Genomic DNA, 8629 nt, shown 5'->3' on the forward strand with positions numbered 1-8629 from the left:
TTTTCTTCCCATATATGTTTCAAGCAATTTCACTTTCTTAGAAAATGTATGGGTAATGTTAATTTTTTTTATCTACTTAGCTCTCTTCTTTTGGCTTATATTTTATTTGTGTGTGCCAATAATATTTATTTATTGAGGAGGTTTTAAGTTACTAATTTAATGTATTGCTAGTGGCCAACTCAAACTTGCTTCCAAAAGTAATTACTAAATCGATTAAATATAATGGTTTAAATTGTAAGAATGCAACCCAACAAGAGAAATATATGTTTCTACAACTTAAGAAAGCTAGTGGATTTGATAGCTTAGTCAAGCACATTATTGAAATGCAATGAATACAATCTTATAAGGTTTATTTATATGATCTATTATTAAGTTACTTTTTTTCATATGCAAACTTTCACTACAATATTGAAATCTATAATACAATATCAACTTTACTCCTAATACATCTTGTTCACACCCAAATCAAGGCTTCATTGTTCACTTTATGCACTATAATTCTCAATAGAATGGAATTCTAAACTTTGTTACATAACATGCATATTTCTTCATGGAATGAGACTCTCTTATTAATAGGTATGCAATTTAACATATTGGATCCATTTCATAATCAAAATCAAGATACAATTTCTTTCTCATTACATGAATGTAAAAATACATAAGAGACTAAAATAATAGATAAATATCCACACAAGGTGACTCAAGGAGCATCATCAAATCTCCAAAACTAGGTTGATACATCACAAGAACATATCTAGACATTCTACAAAATATGAAGAAAAATCATGGAGAGCTCACCTCCCATCCTAAGCCCTGAAAGGCCACCCAACGAGCTAGGAGAACCAATAATCAACTAGGTGACATTCAGAAACCAATCACAATGACACAACTCAACATATAATTCTCATCCAAGGTATGCACAACAAGTTTCATAATGAACCTATGACTAGGGAGAAGGTGGATTTTTCCAGCTAGGATATGTCAATCAAGAACACAAATCATATGCCTCTTCCATTTCTTTCTCTTCTTATTTCCCCAAAACAAACTTAGTTTTGCAACGATAATTAAGGGCACATAACACTTTTCTTCCATCCTCTTCTCATCATGAGAAGAGACTCTACATTGACCTGGAGTCCAACTAAGCCCTTCTCCTATACATGGCCACTTCTACCCTATCTGAGGGTGAGTAATGTCAACACTTGCTTCAGATTTTCCCCAACAAAATAACAAAAAAAACATGAAAAGAAAGAAAATAAAACCCACAATACCCATCCCTCACATGATACAAACACAACATGCTACAATATGCAAGAATTTAACATATACAAGCAATGAGCAAAGAATCATAACCATGGAAATGGAGATCCTACCTTCACAAAGGTTATGGAAATGAGAGTTGAGATGAGATAAATATTCTCATTCTTGCAACTCCAAACTTGACTTCTTTAAATGTACAGAATGGGTGAATAACTTCCAACACTTCCAAGGAACCCTAAATAGCATCTAAACTTATCTACCCAAAATAGCAATAACTCTAATCTTGACTTTAAGCCTTCTAGGGTCTTCCCACTTGCCCCTATCATCAAGACAACCTTTTGAAAGAGTGAAAACTTGGGTAACCTCATGGAGATGATCCATTTTCGTACAAAAGAGAAATTTGGATATTTTAGGGGTCATAAATGTTGCCAGGAAGTTCTAGAAGGGTGGAAAAGGTTTCCAACCCATACACATACCACTTGGGCACTTGAATAACATTAATTTTGGTTTCTAGGATCAATTTATGACCTATAAAAGTGGTTTGAAATATTTGATCTTCAAAAACCCTAAGGATGTAATCTTTCCACTAAACCTTAATTAAGCTACTAATCAATCTTAGATAAATGAGTTACTATGCTAACCCTAAATTGACATTTTGGCATACATATGCATATAGCGAGTATCAAGTGACACCATAAGATTTACTTTTACATTACATTCGACGCATCACAAAATATAGAATGATACACATACATTCAAATTACGATACAAATTAAACACTAAACAACGAGCTTTGAATCACTTTATTGGATTCAACCTTAGTCTTACAATTTGCACATAGGGTCAATAACCAATTCTCTGATTAATTCCATGGTTAATTATCTTGCACACTCAATTCGAATATCAGTAGTTTGATGACATCACATTCATATATTTAACCCAACATTTGCATAATCACATTGATCTAACTATTAAAACTTTCATTTAAATAAGCTTTCTCATTTTTGCACACATATTTAATCATCACTAATCTCATAATTTAATCATCATCACATATTCATCAGTTCGAATTAAAATATAGTAGTAATCATTTTAATGCATACGTATACTCAAAACTTCGTAAACATCATCAATAAAGCATATTGAACTATCTAAATGCATATATCCTAATCATCAAGGTAGCATAATTAACATCATCATCATAAGGTGAAACAGCTCATATCATCATTAGTGCAAATCAGTGCTTAAATAGTTGAACAATGTAGTAAGTCTTGAATCATGGAGTATCAAAAGATGAATGTATCAAGTGATCTCAATTTCCATTAGGACATCTAAACCATAAAACATTAATTCATATCCATCATCATAATTATTATAAGATGGCCATAATTTATCATGATGTTCTCTACATGGTTTCTAGCAAGAACAACAGCATTTTCCCATACCATTGCCTTGTCATGCTCACAGATCCATTCAAATCTCCTATAAAAGATTTAACAAAGAAATTCATATTTAAATGAGTAAATACGAGGAGGGGCCTTACACATATCTTCTAATTTTATGACATCAAATGTTAGGAGGCCATCATGGAGATCTTCAGAGAAGAGTTTCTCAACTAGAAGCTCAGGCTGAGATCAAACCTGAATATTTCTTCTCTCTTTTTGGGCTTAGCTCTCATTGTTGACGCATCATAGGGAGAGGTCTTGGTGGTGGCCAAATCTTTCCTCAAACTCGAATGGGGAGAGGGATAGAGGATATTAGTGCACATGTAGAATTGGTGTTGATCTTTGCATGAAATTGGGATACGGAGGTTGATTGGCAGAGGGTATTGGAACCTCCAGCTACATGTGGTCTAGACTGCCTCATGAAGGTAGGAAACATATATGACACTTTGCAGTGTGTGGTGCAACCTATTGGAATTCTTGGAGGGTCAGGGCACAAATAGAGTTAGGCATGGTCAAAGAAAAGATAGATAGATAGATAGATTTTTAACGTCCACAAGGCTAAAGAATAGCCTATGGGACAACCTTCTAACTAAACTAGCTTTATTAGTTCAAATTTTTTTTGTGCAAGCTGATGATGAGCCCCCCTAACTTCTCATTATACTCCTCATTAAGTCCTCTCCTCTATAGGATGAGTCAAGTCATCCTCTCCCTCATCACCAATTGTAGTGGAGAAACATGATGGATGACATGAATGTTCTAGATAGGGCCCTTGCTAATGGAGTGTCAAGTTTGGCTTTTAGTGCTAGTGTGGGTGATGAGTATGATTCAACTATGGCAGACCATCGTGGTTGTTGTGAGGTTGTGTATGTAGAGCCTACTTTCCCAAACTTATCTAGGAAAGAGGTTGCACACTGATTTGGATAGGGGCATACATTTGGTCCCTAGTGTACCCAATTTTCCCTAGCATGGGTTATGTTTCATGGTGTTGTTTTTTGGCTACCTTCGGTATGTGTGTTGAGTCAGTTCAAGTATGCTTTTGATGTTTTGTGGGTTGCCTTCAGGATGGGTGATGGACTATTCCATGTAGGTCAATTGGTTTGTGTAAGAAATTTTGGTGATGTATGTTCATGTGCCACTGTGTGGCTTTCAGATGTAATGTTTTTTTTGGAATTAATAGAAATCTTATCATCAATCCAAAAAAATTGAATAGTTTCTTTATTCGATAGAAATTTTATAAAATGTATGTTTACAAATATAGCATATCAATTTATCACATAAATTATTGGATTTCAATGTATAAGAAGGGGGTAGAATTCAATAATTTAAATTTTAAAATTTTGATTTCTAGGTCAAATGGAAGTCATATTGTGTGAGATTGATCCTAAGATATGGAACATGAAGTTTAGGTATTAGAAATAAATAGATGAAACTATTTATCAATAAATAGTCTAAGCATGTAGGAATCCAAATAAGTGTGGATGGATCATGGATAAGGGTAATTGCATAAGAATATTTTTATGGAAGAGTATATGAGCATAGAAAATGATAGGGGAAGTCTCCAAAATCAACTCAAAAGTGTGTTGTACGTTACTATATATGTGTATTAATGACATCCCATCACAAAAAACCAAAAATTAAAATGAGCATTGACATAGACAACCAAATTTCACCATTGAACTTTATAATATTTAACAGAGCCAAAGCCCTTGGTCATTATATCATGGTTTAGGTAATGAAGATTCTTTACATATATGAAACCATAAACAACTCATTCTCATTGATTGTAAAAGTAAATAAATAATACTCAAAATTAGGTAGTCCAAATAATTTAGAGAGGGGGGGGGAGAGAGGGGACGGGGGGCATGTGACATATAGAATCAAGTTGCCAGCTTTGAAAGGGGGTAGGGGGTTGCATAGGCATGTTACCCCACATTATATAGGGAATCGTTGATGGCCGAACCAATAGAACCTGATAGAGCCGCCAACTAGGATGGTGGTGCACAAAGGGATACTCTAATATTTGCCTACACCTTTGAAGTATATTCCTCCCACTCATCATAGAATGACTAAGGTTACCCTGCTCTTATTCATCGCAAAGAACTTTTAATTCATAAATGACACTAGACATTGCATCATTTAAATGTTTGAACTTCAACCTAATACTTGAACATACTTTTGAAATGAAAAATTAATTCTAGAATCATTTATTAACCATTTTTTAAGTAAAAAAATTAACAAATGATATGATGCTAAATTTATAATCTAACAATAAACAAGGTGCATGAATGCTAATATATTTTAATTAACCAAAATATTCTTGAATATAAATCAGTTACATTTTTTATTAAAATAAATATTATGAACTATTAGAATTTGATATCGTTACCAATAAAACTATATTAACAACTAATAAACAAGCCAACATATTGCGTAATTATTTTATAATATATTCACGAGAACCTAAAAAATAAAGCATCCAATGCCACCAATAGAAACATGTTAATCTTAATAAAAATGTCATCCACTATGATTTAAAATAATTGAATAAGAGATTGTTTGAACCTTCGAAACTTTACTCTTTTAAAGTAATGCACATGTACAAGTCGATCCATATTGATGTATTTTATTTTCCCAAAGTTATAAACATTGTCCATAAAATAATGTTGGGCTTTCTAAGCATTATATTAAACAAGATATTTTTTATATAATTCTTAATTAATAAAAAAAACAATAAGCATTATATCACATTCTATTAAAATAATTATAATATGAATAATGAGGATTATTCTATTATTTTGTTGTCTCTATTTCAAATGCAATTTACACCTTTCTTTTTACCTTTTTGTGGATAAAATGCTTTCATATGTTTGCTTGATCTCATATTATTTAATGTGGATGGATGTGTGAATGCATCATCTATTTATTTTGATATTTCTATAAATTATATTATTGATCAACTTCTTCAAGAGTGGCGATGTCTTGCAAATTATAAGGTTCAACTATTTTATTTTATTTAAATATGAATAGAATATAATTAAGTTTTGTCGGTCCAAACTATTTCATTCACATCACTTTAATAGATATGAAAGATAGATTATGAGTAACTATAATAAAATTAATGTTTATTTGCATATGTATACTTAAAAACTTTTTAGGTTTTTCTATCAATAAAATCTATTTTATTTTCATACAAATATTTAAATTGTATGAACATGAATATATATATAACTAAAATATTATAAATATAAGATTTAATTTATTAGACTAGTTTATAAATTTTAGGAATATAACTTATTCTAATTTTACCTTGAAATTTTGTGAACATTAATAAACAATGAAATCAAGGAACTCTTCAATATTACTATTAGTTTAGAATTGAGTATTTATATTATTGACTTTTATTTTATGAATGATGACTTTATTCTTTTTAATATATTAGAAAGAGAATAATATGTTATTCACAAAAAATGAGTGTATGATAAATTGGGACCAAGTTCAAACAACAAGAAAAAAATAGCAAGTGTCGTAGGACCAAGCTCAAATAACAAGAATTAATAATGTCACTATATGGTAAGAGCTACATTGTTAGGGAAATGGAATTACTAGTAATTGCTTCTAATCAATGAGACTATGATTCTCATTTATTTTTTCATCTAAAAGTTGCTAAAGACAAAATAGATAAACTTATCCAATCCAAGTGAGGAGATTTGTTAGAATCCAACCAACTACAAATGCACATTTGAAGAAACTAGTAGTGTGTGAAAAGATTGAGACCATACATGGGAAACATAGTCCCTAATTCATCAAGAAGACTATTGAGAGTTGTGTGAGTAGCATCAATGATCTATTTTGGTATGTTGGGTACATCCACATCATTACACATGTGCAAGGTAGTGACCTAGGTGGAAGTGGAAGGAGATTTCACTTTAGCAACCATAAAGAGGGAAGTATTCTACTAGTATAAACGAACCTATAAATGAGAAACTTGAAGTTTAATTCATTTTTGTGCACCTAAATCTAGATGGTTATATTGAGTAAAAAGCATTGTCCCAATGTAAATAAAAATTACATATCAATTAATCAATCTCTAAATTGAGAAAAAAAATTATTACTTTCTAATAAGTTATTTTAAATCTCCACCTTAAATGCATATCAAAATTAATATGTTTTAAGAGTCTTTGATATTTCTTTTTATAGAGAATTAAATACACATTTTCATAAAAGGGTGGGTAGATATAAAATCATGCCCCAATAGTCAAAATGAGGGTTGTTCCAAGCTTAAAAATATTACATAAATATAAAAGATGTTGGATGAAAAGAAAAATAGTAGCACATGGAGGTGGTTGATCAACCATTTTGCCTTGTACATTGAGGAGGTCCCACCCCTTATCATATTATTTTTTCTTTTCATCATAGGTTGGATAGATAACCATTATCAATGGACATCTTAGTAGTCATCTACATTTCACTCAACTACAAGAATATCCCTATGATTATCCTTCCTTTGTTTATGGTAAATTGCATCATTATATTCATAAATTTCTTACTACAAAACAAGTTAATCATTGAAAATGATTCTCATCATGCTATAGTATATCATACCATCACATTAAACATGAAAATATGTAAATATTTATCATATCATTAACAACTATGTTGAACACTTAATATTTATGATAATTCTTAGAAAAGTAATGTTAAGCGATCATTTTGCACGATGCTAATGGCAGAAATTCTCACAAATCTCTCTCTTGAAAATTTGATTGATGACCAAATCCAAGGTTTTGGATGGCTAATTTTCAACCTATGGGTTAACTCAATTGAAGATAAATTTGAATGTTTCCAAGGAAGGTATTTGCTGGTATGAACCAATTCTGCACAAGTTTGTTGAAATGTAACCACAAAACCAAAATATTTTTGTATCTTCTATTTTATGATGGATGCAATTTCTAATCAATATAACTATATGAATTCCTATTTTAACCACATGTTTGAAAATAAAATAATAAAGATAGAGTGATAAGATATTTGAAGAAAATTACTGAAAGGAAAATTCCTTACGAAATAAGCCAAAGCAATAACACGTTTGCAAATTAAATTATCAAAAGGACTTGGTAGAATACCAATGAAATTAGGAGTAGTGCTTCCTCAACTCCACCGATGCAATCACTAATGGGGAACTTTAATGAAAACCAAAATATTTTTCATGATTCATCAAATCATGTAGCCACAAAAAGTGTGCATACACGAGACAAAACTAATGCAATGTAAGGTAGGAGAATCCTCAGTGGAGATGTCCTAGCCCGTAGTAAATAACCACATAGTGGAATATAAACAATAACACAAGAACTGATACCAATTCACAACTTTTTATTCATAAAATAATTGATTACAGTGAATGTATCGAGTTGTAAGGCCTTCCTAGTTATGGCCAAATATATAAGCAATACAATAGTTTAGCAAGATCCCTCAAGATCCAACTCAAATCCTAGCTAGCCTAGATTTGTGACACAATAGAAATTTGGTAGAAACCTCCAAGATGGCAACTTATGCTCGGAAGCCACCAAGCAACCTCCTTTCTAAACCGCAGCCACAAGTTTCCAAATGCACTATCTCAACTATTCCTCTATTGATGATATTGAATCCTCCAATGATCCACCCTCATCCCATAATGATTTCTACATCAACACATGCTCCTTATATAGCCAGCTAAGCCACAAGTTGACTAGTCAAGCATTTAATTAAAATATAGGTCCACCTTGGAAGAGTAAACCAAAACTCTAACAAACATGAACAAAACTGAATACAAAGTTATATTTAAGTCCACATATGACCCAATAACATGTCCCTCTCTTAACAAGATCTCATTTAATCATACAAAATCATGCAAGATGAAAACTCCACGCAGTTCACGTGGAAAACTACTA

The sequence above is a fragment of the Cupressus sempervirens genome, chromosome 4 (genome assembly GCF_028749045.1).
Source record: "Cupressus sempervirens isolate cs-2001-9-10 chromosome 4, ASM2874904v1, whole genome shotgun sequence".
NCBI lineage: Eukaryota > Viridiplantae > Streptophyta > Pinopsida > Cupressales > Cupressaceae > Cupressus > Cupressus sempervirens.